Genomic DNA, 19107 nt, shown 5'->3' with positions numbered 1-19107 from the left:
CCACCACACTGATATTTTGTTGTTAATATGTGTCTATTCTCAATGCATCAATGGATTTCAAACAGTTGTCATGTATGTATTGCCCTCTTTCTCCGTTAATATATGATGAACACGTTCTGTCACTATTGGCTATTTTTCTAAAGCATTCCTTTGATAGTAATTGCCTAAAGTGATGTGGGACGATCTTAAAATAAGACCTTAGTCATTGTCATGACAAAAGTACTCAATCTCCCCCCAACCCCGCCATTTGAATTGTGGGGAAAACTGAGCTTTAATTAAGTGTAGCCTGTACCACTGTAGGTACTAGAAATTTATGCCATGGTAGAGATAGGAGGCACTTTTGAGTTTACCCAGTTACCTGTCCAGTTGAGTATATATGGGAATTATGGCCCATGTTATTTATGTGACTGCTCAGAGTCAGATATTTTAATGATGGTAAAGGGATTAGCATTCTTAGTGTTCTCTGCCTGCTCTGTCATAGCACACTTGATAAATATACTTTCCTTTTCTCGAGACATATTGAATGTGTTTCAGCGTATGCTGTAGTTAACATCTCTGGGTTTCTTTTGTGGTTTCTAGGTTGGCTTTAAAGTGATTTTTGAGGCTCAAATTTGGCCCACGAACCAAAACCCCTAAGGGGAGCTCTCTCTTTGGTTCTATAAGATTAGAGTAATCTTCAAATCTATGTTGGCTTGAGAGTAGGAAGTCAGAAATGGATTGTACAATGCCAAGTATCTGCTGTTTGAGGTCATGAGCCTTATGTGCTGATTGGAATGAGTGGAACGTTACAAATAATATTTTGTTCATAGATATTGTTCCTCCCCATTAAAAAGTTATCACTTTTAAAGCATTCTCAACTATTGTGCTAGACACTTTTGGTGTCTTTAGTCAGCAATCACATGTATTCCTCCCCTGACCTTGATAAACTTGAAGAGTCTGAAGCCCAGATAGGTAAATGGACTTGCTCACAGTCATGTAACCAGTTGGTTAGTCATTGGGTCCAAGTGCAATAGATTCTTGGGATTTGCAAAGACTGATTAAAGTTTACTTTAATAATCACTCAATTCTAATGAATTTTAGAATTTTATGAATTAGAATTTAATGAATTAGAATTTTACAAGATAGAAAAACTGACATATTTTCACAAACTAAGCACAGCTATTGTTAACATTTTGGTAAATTTCAGTATTTATTCTTGAAAATGTTGTATGCATGGATTCTTTTTTTGGCAAAATAACTATGCATCAGTAGAGATTTCCTTTGAATCTCTACTATGTTCAAGGTCCTGAGATCATGAACTATTAGTAATGTATTTAGCAGAAGTCGATTCAATTCTTATTTTTTGGTGACTTTCCCAGGAACCCGATTAGAAATGTCCTATTACTTTTCCTTTGATTAGAAAAGGGTCTAATGAGGTGAGGGGTATGGTTTTCATCTAGCATGCCACTTCGCTTTGTGCTCGGTCTAGCCAGTCATTTTGCGAATGCATCATGGTACGCCTAAAGCAGAGTGATGCATTCCTGTGGAAGGAAGAAAAACCACCCACCCCGAAGTAACGTGTTCTGGTAATGGCAGGCCATCTAAATAGAATCACTTTTGTATCTAACACTTGACCACCCTTTAAGATGCTTCTGTGCATTTCATCTCATTTTTATCCTTACAAGACTGGTTTGGGGGAGGGTATAGGGTAGAGCCCCATCCCATTTTCTCCTTCTCTGACTTAGAGACCAGTCAGCTCCATCCCTGATTGAGCTACACCTGTGATGGAAGGTCCTCTGGCAGGTGGAAGAGTAGACTTCCTTCATTTTTTTACTTTTTTCTTTTTACAAAGTGATGCCTGTTCAGTTTGTTCAATTAAGAAAATGTAAATTAGCAAGGAGAAGGAAAAAAGTTCTTCATCCCAGCACCCAGAGTTAATTACTTTTAACACTTTATTGTAAATCTTCCCACCTTACCTTTCTCTACTATGTAGATGTGTGTGTGTGTGTGTGTGTGTCTGTGTGTCTCTTTGTGTGAGTAAATTTAAAAAAACTCGCATGGTATTTACACATGAATTTGATTTCCCTTTCCATGTTTATTTATCATGAATGTTTTTGTACATAATGTAACAAAGTATTTTTCGAGGCTGCGTGATCTCGTAATTTATTTTACCTGTCCCCTATTGCTGCAAGTTTGAATTTTAGTTTTTTGATGTTTTTAACCAATTTTAAGGTACATATCTTATAGTGAATATGTATTTACAAAATTCACAATTATTTCCCTGGGGAAAAGTCTCTAAGAATGGGGTGGGGTCACTGGCTCAAGAGGCTGTGTGCCCCTGGGGGATGTGATCATTACTGCATAATTTCTCTGAAAAGCTATGGCTGTTCTATTTCCCGGTAGGTGTAGGGAATGCCAGTTCCCCCCTAGATTTCTGACCCGATCTGTCATCCAGCTTGGAGTTAGTCTTCTCATTTTCTTTTGTGATCCCCTAATAAGATTACAAACAAACAAACAAAAAACAAAACAAAACAATCCTGCAGGCACAGGCTACCCTGACCTTCTCTGTATGTAAGAAAGTTAAGGTCCCAGTCTGTGAGGGGAACCGTGTTTCTAACTCTTGACTCTGTAATACACACCTGGAGTGATATAGGACTTGTGTGCTAGCTCTGATGCTCATTTTTATTCCGTGTCTTGGGTTCTTTCCCTTCATAGTTCTCGGGGTTTTGTTTTTTTTGTTTGTTTGTTTGTTTGGGTTGTTTTAAGATTTTTTTTTCAGTCTTCAGTTTTTTTTTTTTTAAGATTTTATTTATTTATTTCGTTGTCGGAGAGAGAGAGAGAATGTGCACAAGCAAAGAGAGTAGCAGGCAGAGGGAGAAGCAGGCTCTTCACTGAGCAGGGAGCCTGAAACAGGACTCGATTCCAGGACCCTGGGGTCATGACGCAAGCCGAGGGCAGATGCTTAACTGACTGAGCCACCCAGGTGTCCCTCTTCAGTTTTTCTGATACTGTGTTCTAATCCTCTGAACCAACCGTGCCACCACGTGCCCCTCCAGAGTACCGTTAGTGGGGCCACCGTGTGTCTCCATTCACCGAGGACTGGCACGGTTTACACATGTTGTCCTGATGTGATTTTTAACATCACCCTTTTCACTCTGACAAGTTACTCATTTCGGATGATAAATTATGTGGTCACTGTATCTTTAAGTATTAGGGCATCATTTGGTACATAAAATCGAGGTAATTCAACCAATTATTTCTTTGATTTGGTTTAAAGAAGTAATTAGCTTTGCCCCATGGCCTTGTGTTTTTAATGTGCAAAAAGAGGGTAATAGCCATGTTTCGAAAGGCCCAGGATATTATGGTTATAAAATATTCTTTTTGTGTCATTATATTTTTGATTCTGAGGCCTTGCTAATTCTAGTGGGACAGAATAATTATTCACTTTGAAATTAGGTTGAAAGTAAAAGTTCCTGAATCACTGTTCCTCCCCTTTTGAGTGCGACGGCTGATCATTTGAATTTTGGATTTTTAAATTTTACTTCTTTGCTTTCTCTCAGTGGTTTAGATTATTGGTTTCTGGGGATGAGTTGTGAGAGAAAAGGGGGATGTACTGTTTTGGAATTTCTTGTATTTTCTACCACCCCAAAGCACTAAAATTTATAAGACGTTGCACTAAGCGGTAGTTTGGCACATTGGTTTCTTTTCAGAGTTTTAATTTGTTTATTATTTTTATTTTTATTTTTTTAAAAGATTTTATTTATTTATTTGACAGAGAGAAATCACAAGTAAATGGAGAGGCAGGCAGAGAGAGAGAGAGGGAAGCAGGCCCCCGCTGAGCAGAGAGCCCGATTCGGGACTTGATCCCAGGACCCTGAGATCATGACCCGAGCCGAAGGCAGCGGCCCAACCCACTGAGCCACCCAGGCACCCCTCTTTTCAGAGTTTTTAGTCACTTTGATTCAGAATAAAGGAACTTTCAGTAAGGTGACTGGAATGTTCCTGGGGAAACTTGAAGAAGCATGTTCAGCTCTTAACGTTCATGGTGATAAACATAATCTTTATGGTTTTCTGAGCAAACTGAAGATCTTGTGACTTAGACTTAGCTTTCACGTGCATTCATAGAATTTGGAAATTTAATTCTGGCCCAGTGAGGTTTCTGAGGTGGCCTCCAACGGTCATCATCATAAACAGCCTTAAATGTATGTATTCAGCATTTCTAGAACCTTTCTTACCTTGCCGTGTTCAGAAGGCATGGGGCACACCACATACAAGAGCAGCAGCGGGAGAGACCAGACCCTGCAGGACACGAGGAGCTCCATTTGCTCCTGTCTCTCCTAGAGTCACCCGGACGGGATCTCACTCTTGGTCCTCCGCTAGGCAGTCCTTTTTTCTTCATGTAGACATTTGCCTGCAGAGGGACAGTGGCCCATCTCAGTCTGTCTTCCTGGTTCCTGCTGCTCTTTCCACCTCATCCAAAGCCTTCTTGCGTCAGCCACTGTCCCGGGTGCTTTTGTCCCCAGTCTCAAACATTTGGCTGTGCACACCTGTGCATAACTGGCATCATTTCTTTTCCGGCCCGGCAGGCCTCTACATGCCCTGGACACGCATTTGTCAACGTAACACATTTAAGTTGCGCGTGAGCTTTACCTTGAAGTCTGTTTTCCCTTCTGGATTGTCCTTGTGCTGATGGCACCTGCATGTCCCCAGTCTCCGTGTGACTCCGCCTCCTCTCACCCTACCATGGACCAGAGCCACAGCTGCCGGTGCTGGCTTCTCAGGATTGTTCCAGTCCTTCCTTCTTGCTCCTTTTCACCTCACAAATTTAGGCTTGTACCTCCTGCCTGGACTTCTGTAGTAATCTGCTTTGGTCCCATGTCTCTGCCGAGCTTCTCATCTGTGAACTCTGAGGCATGCCATGCCTCTGTCTTCTTAATGGCTTCTGGTGATGGAGTTCATGCCTCCTCAGAAATTTTCAACAACTCCTCATAAGCTTTTGAATCAAATCCAAACTCTGTAGCATGTGTTAAGTGGAAAAAAGAACAAAGCAAGTACAACAAAGCCCAGATATAAATGTATACTTTGAAGGTGAGAGAATGCTTTTAGCTGCAAGCTTTTCTCATGCGTCTGGTACTTTGGCTAGTTAGATGCTTAGCAACTCATTAAAGTTTCATTACCTCAGATGAAAACGTTCTAGGATTGATTGTGGTGATGCTTGCATACATCTGCGGATATACTAAAAACCACTGAATTGTATACTCTGGTTCAATGAATTGCGGGATATGGGAGTTATGTCCCAATAAAGCTGTTATTTAAAAAGTTTGTTACCCATAGTTTGTACAATTCCTGTGACACCTGTTGCAGTACAGTACAAACAATAAGGGGTGACCTAATGGCCTTCGGGATACTATTTATTAAGAAGATTACCTGATCAGTCAACAAGACAGTAAACAACGTGTGCTGGAGAGGATGTGGAGAAAGAGGAACCCTCTTACACTGTTGGTAGGAATGCAAGTTGGTGCAGCCGCTTTGGAAAATAGTGTGGAGATTCCTTAAGAAATTAAAAATAGAGCTACCCTATGACCCTGCAATTGCACCCCTGGGTATTTACCCCAAAGATACAGATGTAGTGAAAAGAAAGGTCATCTGTACCCCAATATTCATAGCAGCAGTTGCCACAGTCACCAAACTGTGGGAAGAGCCAAGATGCCCTTTAGCAGACAAATGGATAAAGAAGATATGGTCTCTATATACAATAGAATATTACTCAGCCATCAGAAAGGTTGAATACCCAACTTTTTTATCAACATGGACGGGACTAGAAGAGATTATGCTGAGTGAAATAAGTCAAGCAGAGAGAGTCAATTATCATATGGTTTCACTTACTTGTGGAGCATAAGGAATAACACGGAGGACATTGGGAGATGGAGAGGAGAAGTGAGTTAGGGGAAATCGGAGGGGGAGACGAGCCATAAGAGACCGAGGACTCTGAGAGACAAACTGAGGGTTTTGCAGGGGAGGGAGGTGGGGAGTTGCTTGAGCCTGGTGGTGGGTATTAAGGAGGACAGGTATTGCATGGAGCACTGGGTGTGGTGCATAAACAACGAATCTTGGAAAGCTGAAAAAAAAATTAAATTAAAAAAAAAAGATTATATGATCAGGAGACATTTGCTCACTTATATTCCTAAACCTGTGTGTGTGGTATATCTAGAACATTGTGTAATAGTCATTCTGTTCAATATGTACTGTGTTAACAGTCTTTTTTTTTTTTTTTAAGTCAAGTCATTGATGAGTATAGTTAGGAAAGCCATACATAGAGAACAGGATAAGCAAGTGGTTACTCTAGTGTCACCATTAGGCTAAGGCATTTGGTTTTTCAAGCCCTCTCCAACTCTGTATGTGTGTTGGGGGGGGGGTGCAGCGGGGAGGAGTGTTTGCAAAATGAAAATGTCATTCCACTTAGCAGGGCCTACTGATTCAGTATTTCCTTTCTAAAGAAAAAAAATTTTGTTTTACTATTTTGCATTCAGTTGATCTAGTTTCTGCCAACTTATTTGTTAGTTCAAGTAAGCAAGCACTACCTAGGTGATGTAAGTTTTCATTAAATGCACTAGTGACCTTTTTTCCCTTTTTTGCAATGAAGTATTTCAGGGAAAAGGTTGCATGTGAAAGGGCTGGTTTCTGGTTTTTTCAATTTTACTAAAATTACTGTTACTGCCTAGCCTCAGATGTTATTATTAGTGCATTATTAGGTCAGTTTGTGAGAAGTCACATCTGAATGTATACTGACATAACTGGGCAGCATTTGTTGGGTCTTGTGGCCTAAAACCGAGGCTCATTCTGAGAGCCAAGCATTATCTCGGATTCTGGGTCTCTTCCTCTTTAACTGTGGTTTCTGCTTTTTGGAGCAGTTCCGTGGATTGTGAGCTAAGAGCAGAGGCTCATTTTAAATTATAAAAGGGTAATTAGTTTCCCTTCCTTTTTTTTTTAAATCAGTCAAATGGCAGCAAGTCATCCTATGTGTAAGCCTTACTAAACATTAATAAAGTGCACCAATGTGCTTTTCCCTAATTTTGCTTCCTCAAGAAGCAGGTCCGGTCTTAAGACTGTCCTTTCTCATTTCCTGCCCAGTGCCTATACATCTGTAGGTACAACCCTTCTGAGAAAGGAGTGTGCTCTATTCTCTTTTCAGGCAAAGGCAGATTTCCAAGTGCAACTTGCTTGAGAATAAGGAAACAGGCACTTCTTGTTTATTTGAACTGAAGTCAACCGGTGCTATTTCTGAAAAAAGGAGCAGGGGTAAAAGCGGAAAGGGGAGCCCTGCTCTATCTCTGTTCTCTTCCATGTCTGTTACAATTCCTGGCCCGAACATGGGGGAAACATATGGCCATTAGACAAAATAAATTATGGGACACAATTTAAATTAATGAAACAAACCGCAGGGCGACTCTTCAATGATGATTTCTGGGGAAGTTGTCCGGCCATTTCTCTGTGGCTCTAGATAAACCTCTCTCGCTTTGGACAGCTCACCTGAATGCCCAAGGCGCGTGGCTGGGTTGCCCGGGCATGCATGGTTCAGATCTAAAAGAGCCAGGGGCACTTCGTGTCTCTATCTTCAGAGTTCCCTGCGCGTCAACTAGAAAGGGGTCACTTCCTCCCTCCAGTGGTTCATATTTCAGCTTTTTAAAAAAGGCTGAATCTTAAGAATTATTTTTGTGTGTGTGTTTCTAGGGGAAGTGAGAACTGAAGCCATTTCTTCATGCATCTCTCGATGGGATAGTTGGGGTGGCCTCCCCTAAGGAGCCATTTGGAAATGACGGCTTTCACGAGCCTTTGTGGGGTGGTGTTCAGGCTCATGAGACACCCCAACAGGTACTATCGTTTTCGATTCATAGCCACATTTCACCCAAGGAGAGAATTTTTTTAAAAAATGGTGAACAATGCCTAGGTTTGGCTTCCTCGTGTGTGTTTGAACTGTGTTCTTTCTCTTCCTTTAAAAAAAAAAAGGAAACATTTCTCTCAGTTGAGTTTTTGTGTTAATTAAATCTCAGATGCCACCGTAAATGGCAGACTCCTCCAAGTCCCCACCAGCCTGATAATGGGCGCCTGCGAGCAGAGTCACTAACTCTTGCTGTCCATAAAACGTTCTCTCTCGAAGATCCTTTCATGCGTTCATGCTTACGAGGCAGACTTGGAACAGACAGTCCTTAGTATTCCTGGGGTCATTATTGGAAATGTTGGGGTGATATTCACCCAGAAGCATGTGGCGTTCTGCATTCTGTTGAACAGCCATGCGTTCCACGAGGCAACCAGACCACTGCTGCCCTTAATTGGAGCACTGCTCACTCCCTCCCGCACCTTAATTCCCCTACCTCAAAAGATAATTATTTTTAGAGGCTCCAAGTGAAGAGCCACATGAGCAAAAGAAAAAAAAAGTCTTGACATATTAACCTTGAAAGAAGACTACTACATTTCAATTAATATCGGAATACATCGTCAATAGGTTTTTTCCCCCCCTGCCCCGTGGAAAATTGAATGAATGATTTTTAATGCTGTACAACAGAGAAGAAAAAATCATAAAATCAGAAAACTGGAGGGAACCTTTGAGGTCATCCAGGCCGGTTCCCTTGTCATCAGCTCTCAGGGGCCAAGTGACCGTGTATTGTTCCCTGTCCCCAGTGTCCCTCGACGTAGCTGGCTCCAGAGGGCCCCTGACTCCCGCGGATGCTCTTTGCAGGCTCCCCCACCCTGCTGTGGATTGTCTCCCGATGACATGATGTGAGGCGGAAAATGTCACTTTAGATCTGTCTTGGACCTTTCCCCCACGACAGATTTAATTCATTGCTGTCCCCAATGGAGGCCACGTGAGCCTTCCTGTCCTGAGGCCTTCAGAGAGATGCCCAGGTGTACCTGGTCATTTTCTACCTGCCACGTTTTCAAAGTATGTGTGGAACCCCAAAACCTGGACCACCTACCTGCCCGTTTGTTCTTATCTGAAATAACTTAAAAATCTGTGGGTGGTTATTTATCCTAAGGGTTCCTTCCTTTTCAGATATTTTTATTACAACTTGGTACTTTTGTGATATCTTCATGTATTCCAAGTAGTGACAGTGAAGTCCCAGTTTTCTCTAAAGAAATGTGCGCGTAGCAGTGTTGCCACCTTATGAATCTATTGTGTGTGTGTGTGTGTGTGTGTGTGTAACTTAGAGGCTTGAAAGTTTCCTTTCTTTTCACATTAAGAACTTTGTCTCATAGGAAATGAGATGATAACCCTGGTTTTGCAGTCTGCTCTGACTCATCCATTAGCACGAGGACCTCGGTCATGGCTGTGTCCTTGCCTTTGCTGGAGGCTCAGAGGATGTAGGACACAAATCACATCTTTTCTGTGGGTATCCTCCACATGAATTCAGTGGATTTTTTTTTTTTTTTTTTTGGCGTAGGTGCACACAGAGTGATTCCATTGGAACGAATAAACACTTCAAACTCAATGTGCCTCTTGGTACCCAAACCTTTTCCTCTTCATGCCTCTCTGAGAATCTAGAACTTCTGTCCATCTACGTCACCCAAGCCCCAACGCCAGGAGTCATCTCTCTTCCCTCTCCTCCCCTTCCTACCCACTTCTCATCCATCTCCACCCAGACTAGGCCCAGAATCATTGCGCTTCTCTCCATCACGTCACCCGCCGTTATCCATTATCTTTTGCTTGGATTACTGAAACACCCTCCTGGCCTACCCTTACAGCCCACTCTTCACTTAGCAGTAATCAGACCGTATCACTTCCCTAGTTGAAATTCTCCAAAGCTGTCCAGTGTGCCTAAAATAAAATCCAGACCTGTTTCCTGAAATGCAGTACCCCATGTGATTAGCCTCGGCCTCTGTAGGCAGCAGAGCCAGCCTCTCTGTGACCTCCTGCCTCTCCCTCACTGCTCCAGTCACCATGCCTGGGCCGCACTGGCCCCTCTGGTCGTCCCCCCAACATGCCAGCCGAGCCTGTTCCCACCTTGACCTCTGTGTCAGCTGGTTCACTGCTTGGAATGCTCTTTCTTCCTAATTTTCTTGTGGCTGGATTCTAGATATTCAGATATCAGCTTAAGTGCACCTTCTTAGAAAGTCTTTTCTCGGCTTCCCAAATTAAAGTAGCTGCTAGGTCATTCTGTAGGTCACCTGCGTGTCACCTGCCACTCACACTTGCATGGTGCCTGTGTGAGAGCAGGGACTCTGTCCTGTATTGTCGATTACTAGGCTAATAGCTGGCATGAAATATACACATAATAAAATTATGAACAATCTGTGCATACAATATTATTTTTTTAAAAGATTCTATTTATTTGAGAGATAGAGTGAGCAAGAGAGATACAGCACATGAGCAGAGGGAGAGGGAGATGCAGGCTCTCTTGCTGACCCGGGACCCCCATGCGGGGCTCGATCCCAGGACCCCGGGATCATGACCTGAGCTGAAGGCAGACGCTTAACCGACTGAGCCACCCAAGCGCCCTTTCGCTATGGTTTCAAATACTGAGATACTGGGGATGATTATCTCAATTATTTTGAGGACTAGAAAATTAGAATCACATTTGAGCCTAGGGTAAGGTGAGTGAGGTAGTCACTTTGGCTATAGAATTTAAGGAAGCATGTCAGGTGCCAGTGTGGCACAGGACAGCACTGTCACTGATCCTGTCTTTATTTAAAAGAATATATATATATATATATATATATATATATATATATATATATTTTTTTTTTTTTTTTTATTGCCCATCATGGGCTTTTGGCATTCACTGCATTGAGATATTTTTTTCTCTTAATTACTCAGTTTTTGCCTCTCCCCATCTAGCCCCGGATCAGACTGTTCTCTCATTTTCACATTGGATTTTGCATTATAAATTAAATCTAGTATTTGTTGAGTACCTACGATGTCCCAGTCACTGTTAGATCAATTCACCAAAAATTCACAGCAGAGTTGTGAAGTAGGTAGTGGTATTGAGATGAGGAAAAAGTTGGAGAGACCGGGTGACTTACCCTGGTCCTAGAGCCATGGGGGGGGGGTGTGCAGGGGTGGTGGCACAGGATAGACAGTCTATGCAGAACGTACCATGTGGGTAGGAGTAGACTCGTGAAGTGGAAGGAGAGTAAGACCTTGAACATCCTGGCAGTTACTCCACTGTTCTTGAGAGGCCTTTAAAGGAATGCACTGAACGAGAATCTAAGGCTTGGGAGGGACGGCCCATGGGCCACTTGGGTGGGGAAGGGGAAGAAGGGGGCACTCAAAGAATGTGTCAGATGCTTAAGGAGAGTCGCTGGGCTCTGTGTGTCTTCTTGATTGTCATTGGGAGTACATGAGGAGACATGAGAAAACTCCCCTATTTGGATCAAATATTTGATTATATGCAGAAATATTCCTATGACAATGTAACTTTTAAAGCCTGGAATGATTTTAGGGAAAGGTTTTTGATTTATTTAAAAAAAAAAGTTACTGCACATCAGAATGACATATAGATGGATTAGTTAAGTGTAAAACATAAAGCCAAAAAAGCCGAAACAAATGTGTATGTTTGGAACTGTTAAAAACATAAACCTAAATCACAGAGGAGATCAGATGAATGAATTAAGTACAGAATTTTAAGTTGATGTATCAGATTTTGTCATCAAATGGGAAGAAAAGGACAGGTTGAGGAAATATTTGTAACCAAAGTTTAATTTTCTTTTCTGTTTTTAAAAGATTGACTGATTGATTGATTGGACACACACACAGAGCACAAGCAGGCAGAATAGCAGGGAGAGGGGGAGGGAGAAGCAGACTCCCTGCGGAGCAGGGAGTCTGATGCGGGGCTCCATCCCAGGACCCCAGGATCATGACCTGAGCTGAAGGCAGACGCTTAATGACTGAACCACCCAGGTGCCCCTTAATTTTCTATTAAAAATTAAATTGTTCTGGGATGCCTGGGAGGCTCACTGCTTCCCACCCCCGGCCACCTGCTTGTGATCTCTGTCAAATAAATAAATAAAATCTTAAAAAAAAAAAAAAAAAACTAAATTGTTCTAAGACCCCCCCCCCCCCCATAGCAGGTCCTCAAAAGAAAATGCAAGTTCATAGAAGAGATACAAATGACAAAGTATGAAATAAGTTCTCATAAGGAAAGATGTAAATTAAGATAAAGATTTAATTTTGTTTCTCAGATTGTAACTGTAGAAGGAGCATGGTGTTGGTAAATGGAAAGTGGGGTAGAGAAGGAAGTGTCTGATGGGTGTACCAACTGGTAAAACTGTTGAGGGGCCAAATAACTATGAGGCAGCTCCCCACCCCCTCCCAACTGTGTTTCTATCATATTCTCCTAAGGAAGTAGAGATTGAGGCGAAGGGTTTTCTTCAGGGATGTTTATCACAACATTATTTATAAAAGTGAAAAATTGGAAATACTCAAAATGTGTTACGACAAGGGAATTGTTAAATTATCACACATCCTCATGATGGCCCTTCACACAGTCATTAATCGTTCTTTCTGAAGCACAATTAGCATCTTGGAATGATTACCACAATATTTTATGTGAAAAACAACAATACAGTATTATTCCAGGTTTATTTTAGAACAAGGACAGAAAGAGATCATTTGCCTAGAAAAGGAGACAGGGAAGAAAGATACCAAAATGTTAAAATTTCAACAATTTTGAAAACTCTCCCGGTTTTCTGAATTTTCTTTAGCAAATACTTACAGCTCTTATAAATTTGGAAAAAATCTTTTCTGAAAAGAAAGTTCATGAGGATGTAAGGTTGGGAGCCCCCGGACAGACGGGATCTCTGTAGGTTCTAGTTCATTTCCTTCTATTTTGTTGTCAACCGGCAGAATCCTTGAGTGAGTCCCTTCTCCTCCTTTGCAAACCAAGTAAGCTCAGAGCTTCTCAGACTTTTCCTCTGATCACACTCAGAGGCAGAAGAGCATGAACGTGTCCACCTAAAGTGCACTCCTGAAGGAGAAAAGATGGGGGAGGGAATCTCAAAGTAACCCCCTGGGGGTGCCTGGCTGGCTTAATTGGTGGAGCACATGACTCTTGATCTTGGGTTCGTGAGTTCAAGTCCCATATTGGGTGCAGAGTTTGCTTTAAAAAAAAAGAAAAGTAAAAACAAACAGGGAAAAGGCAACCTCCTGAACAAATTTTAGTGTGAAAATTTATGTAAACTTCCCCTTCATCTCCAAACTATACTGTTACTAGTTTATGAAATTTTAAAAAATTGAGATATAATTTATATACCAGGATATCCAACATTTAAAAGTATACATTCTAATGGTTTTCACTACCTTCAGAGGCTTATGCCAGCAACGGATGTTAGTTTTTAATACACGGATGTTTACCATGGATGCTCTGTGGTAAAATTGACTCTCCAGGAAATTATACCTTTTGAGTAACCTCGACGGCACGGCAGGTCCCTTTCCCGGGAGGTTTTTTACCACATTGAGAAGCCCAGGACTAGATGAAATTCTAGGTATTTTCAACAAATTGCATTTTCAGTGTATTTTGCCCATCTTTCCTTTAAAACCACCTTACCTGGATGAGTTATTATTAGTAGCCCTGGTTACCACAAATTTACCCATCTTTTCCATTTCCGCCCACAGTGGGTGATGATAACTAACTTCATTTCATTTCTGTGCTGTATTTTTTAAACTGTCCTAGTACCTTCTGCCAGACCTTGTCAGGGATAAAGAGTCTTTTAAGGAGAGGAAGTTATGGTGACTCTTGTGTCAGAGCTGGTCGTTTCAAGCACAGGGTCCCAATTTAAGTGGAGGAAAACATGCAGAAGGCAGAATGCACATATCTTAAAGTAGACAGCCCGAGATGTGGACGGCACATGGATTGAGTTTGGTTTCAGTGTTTTAAAATTTAATCTCAGTACTATTAATTCTTTGCAGGTGGGGCTTGATGATGTGCTTGTGGGTAGAAAATTCCTCCCTGAAATTTCTGGTTCTGCTTTATCCAAGATTAGGTGGAAGCAGTCCAAGTTCAGCTTTGATGGTGCTGAGATTCCATGTCTTAGACTCTTGGCCTAAACCAGCAGGCCTTATTAAGTACAGTTCCGTGGGTTATAATTGAGCTCCACGAGGCTTGGGTCTGTTCTTAGCCTTTCTCTTTCTGGTTGCTGGCCAATCAAGAGGGCAGGACAGGGGCATTTGGCCTGAGCCTTCACATTAATTAAAGGCTTCAGATGTAGATTTCTGATGGTTTGACAATATCTCCAAATACAGTCATGAAAGGCACTGGCAGGACAAAATGAATATACTCATTGTATAACTTTAAATACCACAGTTTTTATAACTCAGTTTTGGCATTTCTTCTTTTTCCCGGGAGCCTGAAAAAAAAAAAGTGGCAGCGCTGTGGGTCTCCCTCAGCTTGTAAGAGGCCACGAGAAGGCATATTTTCTGCCTTTTTTTTCCAGTGAAGGAAATGAAGCAGGAGGATCCTTCAAGTTCCTGATAGTGTAGTGTCCATTGACTGTTTTCCAGGGCTAGTGTGTGGCAGTCGGGGACACTCGTGCCTTTCAGAGCAGTGACGGCAGTCACCGACACTTTGAGGGCACTGAGCAAGTCACCAACACCTTGAGGGCACCGAGCAAGTCTTGTATATGCGTGGATTGTGCTTCAGAGCTCTGTTGATAAAAGTGTAATCCAAGAAGCCAACTTGAGTGTGAGGGAAGGCACCGATGGATCCATAATCCATTGCCGTTAAGAAGTGAATGAAATACTGGATTTCAGACTCTGCGGGTTCAGGAGGGTGGGGGATATGGCATGATAAGCACCGTCCTACCTTTAGAGGTGAATTGGACAGAACTGTTGATGGCATTCATTGTGCAAACGGGCAGGATAATCAGTGTCGTCCTGTAGATGCTTTGGGTGAGTAGGACGCGAGAGTAGATGTGGATTTGTGGTAGAAGCTGTGTGTGGAAGACCTCTTGTGTTGAAAAGATCGTGTAAAAGCCTAAAATGGAAGCATCAGATGGTCCTGCGTGCGACTGTGTATATGGCTCATACGTTCTGTCCTAACTTACGAAGTGACGTCTTCTACAATGGAATATGAAATTTTTATTTGATTTTGTTCTGATGGAAAGGCATGTGAAGTGATGCAGGGTTTGCTCTCTATGCTTAATCCTGGGTAGGGAGGGAAAAAACCCAAGTATCCCTCAAAGCCAGATATGCATGCTGGGTTATAGTCCCCCCTCCTCTTTAAAAAGATTTTAAGTAATCTCTACACCCAATTTGGGGCTTAAACTCACAACCCAAGATCAGCAGTTGCATGCTCTACCGACTGGGCCAGTCAGACACCCCATGTGTGCCCTCTTTAATAGCATGATTATTGCAGAGTCTTATTTCTGGGTGTTTTGATGAGCGAGGCCAAGAAAAGGCAGAATACCTACTGAAAGGTAGAACAACTTTTCTGGGGAAAATTTTTACTCATATTTATAGAGACCATTAAAAGAGAAAATACAGTGTTGTGGGGGTGCATACCCTTGTGTGTGTTGATGTGCTTGTTAAAGTTGTTAAGTGACTTGATTGGAGATGTGTTCAAATTAGCAAAAATGAGCACCTCCCCCACTTTCATGGAAGGGCTCGCTGCTAGATCTAGGTCAGGAGGGGAGGGAAAAATGAAACAAAATGAAACCTGAGAGGGAGACAAACCATAAGAGACTCTTAATCTCAGGAAACAAAAGGAGGGTTGCTCGAGTAAGGGGTGTTTGGGAGGAGTGGGGTGGCTGGGTGTTGGATGCTGGGGAGACTATGGGCTATGGTGAATCCTGGGAATTGTATAAGGCTGGTGATGCACAGACCTGTACCCCTGAAGCAAATAGTACATTATATGTTATTTTAAAAAAATAAAATAAATGGGATGTAATTTTTTAAAAAAAGAGTTATTTATGCCCTGTGCTATGAAAAGAGGTTAGCCAACTGGGTTTGCAGAGAATCTACTAGCAGAAAAGTCTGCTTTCTCTCATTCAGATATATAGAATTGTGAAGTCTTTCAGACTCCTCATTTGGCCTTAGGAAACCACCATTTTACAGAATTCAAGAACAGCTTTTTTTTTCCTTTGTACCACATTTTTTTTTTTCATATTCATTGTGAGTAGATTGTTAAAATGTCCGTTTCAAATCCTGAGAATGTTGTATAGCTCTATAAAAATAGGAGAACAACATGATATTTGGCTTGCACATTTATTAAGAATAGTTCATTTGTCTCCATGATAGAACTCTTTCAGTGGAACAAAGAAGCTGCATTTTTTGCTCAGTAGAGGTTTTCAGTCCATATACTTCTTGTTGGGGGACTAAATCCATCGTTAGTACAGAATGATACATCAGTTGACTACTTTTATCTTCTACCTACAGTATTTGACCGACACAAACATTCTCTTCAATGGAGCTCTGCCTTCTCTCTGACTTGGCTGTATTTATACAGTAACATCACAGGGTGAACATTACATTCACGGGTGAAACTTATCTGGGAGGGATGGCCAGTCAGTTGGAAGATGGTGCAGAGTTTCAAAATGGGTCTCCACTAATCGAAGCAGTATTCAGAAACTCAGAATTAGATTAAATGGATAAAAGTTGGGTGAAGTCAAAGCCATCATAAGGTATTCTTAGCCAGTGGGCAGTAGAAGCTAATTCCCCTGGATTTAGGGCAGTCGTGACAAGGAAAATAGTGACAAACCCAAACTGGGTAGCCGAGGGCTGGGCCGAACCCTTACCTTGCCTGTTACTGGCCGTGGCATCTTTGCCTGAGGACTCATCCCTCCAAGGCCTCTTCTTCTTTGTGAAATGAGGATAAAGACCTCTATCTCACAGGTTTTTGAAAGGATGAAATGACGATATGTTTGCAAGTTCTTGGCAAAGCGTAAAGGGTTGCACACAGATTTCTTTTGATTTCCTTGATAAGAGAGGACATTCAGGAGGTGGAGACCATAGTTTCTCTGTTGGTGTTAGAGACTGGTCTTGGTGTGTGTGTGTGTGTGTGTGTGTGTGTATGTGTGCACGTTCTGGGGATGGGTGGCTAGTACTGTATTTATTCCGACTTTGGGGGAGAATCAGGCTCTGTCATTTCTTCATCTCAGTTGGCCTCCGGGAGAGTGTCAGGACAGTGAGCTGGTGACCAGCGAGCTCTTAAGTGACTAGCAAGCACTTCATGAATAAGGTTTATACAGAAAGGGACTCTGTCATGTTAGTGAGCTTCCCCCGCTTCCCTTGTGGCATTTGTACCAGTCAGAGTCCCAGTGGGAAATCTATGGCACACTCCATCTGGGTGGCCGAGGGGACTTCTAGAAGGGGACAAAGTCACTAGCGGCTGGCCCTAGCCCAGCAAGAGGAGAGAGCAGTCACAGGAACCCAGAGAGGGTAGCTGTATGGGGCGGGGGGCACCCAGTGGGAGCTGTGGCCTCTAAAGGAGATACCGTGTCTCTCTAGGGAGTGAGCCGCAGGGAGAATGACTCCTCCTCATTTTCTTGCTCTCTGGTCTCCTCCTCATGTCTTCTATATACTAAACCCAAGACAAAGATGAAGACAGGGGAGCTGTTGATGTCAACACCTTAGGGACCAGCCTCCTGGGGCACTGAGCAAGGCAAGAGAATGGAGAGGGACAATCCCTCGGTGTGTCTGGGGCAATAGGAACAAATCTTACTTTGGAGATGATGTCTGGATTCTTTTTTCTTTCCCCTTTCCTCGCTCCCCTTCATTCATTGGTCATTCGTTCATCATTGGTATCCAAAAAGATACCAAGCATTGACTGCTGTTGCCTAGCAGAACTGCAGTGATACATAAGCCATAAAAATATAATTTTTATGTTTTAGATTTTATACCCACCCAAATGAGGACATAAAAGCTGCTCTGCCAGCCAGGAGGAAGAGGCTGTAATGCCTGCTTCTCTTTCCTTTGCTTCTCGTGCCATTAGCCTCACATATGAAGATGTCTTTTGGTTTTTGTTGTGGAAAAACCTAGCAAGGATTCTGATTTGATGATTGTGTCTTTGGTGGGACCCTCCGAGCAGACCATCACCCCTGGGATAGGGATAATAAAGAAGCAATCTGGATTTCTTTTTCCCTGCATACTTTAAAATGCTTGGGAGAGTAAAGAGACTTGTTGTTTTCTATAAATTCTGCATCAACAATGAGAGTCAGTCTCATGACTTGATTTCGACCAGAGGTGCTACTTTTAAGATACTTTGGGTTTTGTTTTCTCTTTTTTTCCCCCTCCTTTATTCATGGTTGGGATGATCAAATAGTTTTTTTAAACTCTTGGGATGCAGCTCGTTAAAATTGGTTGATGGCATTCACATGGCGCTGTTAACTTTATAGTTCAAGGACTCCAGATCACTTATTAAAAGTCATATGAAAATGATAACGTTGCTGCTGACCCAGGACTGCGGAGCTAGAAAGCCTCTTCCTCTGTCACTGGGCAAGGCTTCTGTGTTTACTCGGACATCTGTAGTCATTTAAGCTTGCTTCTGTGAAAACTGTAATACTTACTTGAATCTTTCATGATGGTTTAGAAAGATGAAAATGAAATCTAATCCCCAGAAAAACAAAATGAAGTTAGGACAGATGCTGTATTCCTAGCTTTCAGTCTGAAACACCTTGTAGGTTGGAAGTGGCAGTAAAGATTCGCCGGCCTCCTCTGTATTGTATGCTTCCCTGTTTCATATCCAAATAGGTACTGTCAGTGTTTTTCTACCCTGTTAGGGTCATGGATAAGCCTTCTCTACACCATTCGGTTTATTGATAAGAGAGATAGTTATTGTTTTGGAAATCTCAAGGAAGTCTGAAAGTGAGCAAAAAATGTTCAGAAAGGAAGTGACGTACAGAAGAAGCCACCTCCATTTGGAAAAATGAATTTTTACATTAGTAGTTTTAGATCCGTTGTGGAAGAAATAGGTTGTCACTCAGTGATAGGGTCCCATCTTTGTCTTTTCTTACTCCATGGCCATTGGGAGCTTTGTTAGGGATTGACCTCAGGCTTATGGTAACAGAAAAAGGGGTGTTGAAAAGGGGAAAAATAGGAGTGTGGAAGAGAAAAATCCAGTCACAGTAAATTTGTGTATCATGCTGTTAGTCAAGAATGGGCAGAAGGAAGGAGTGTCACTGTGACTTCTCCGAATTAGG

At 42.2% G+C, this 19107-nt stretch overlaps 1 protein-coding gene across 1 annotated transcript in view; it reads left to right on the top strand.

Annotated features, from left to right (window-relative positions):
• Nucleotides 1–19107, top strand: part of LOC309845945 (guanine nucleotide-binding protein G(q) subunit alpha) — a 306083-nt gene that overhangs the window by 84964 nt on the left and 202012 nt on the right. The window lies entirely within an intron of this gene.

The sequence above is a fragment of the Mustela nivalis genome, assembly GCF_964662115.1.
Source record: "Mustela nivalis genome assembly, chromosome: 13".
Lineage (NCBI taxonomy): Eukaryota > Metazoa > Chordata > Mammalia > Carnivora > Mustelidae > Mustela > Mustela nivalis.
The sequence above is the reverse complement of the archived record's forward strand: the minus strand, read 5'-3'. Positions and strand labels throughout refer to the sequence as shown.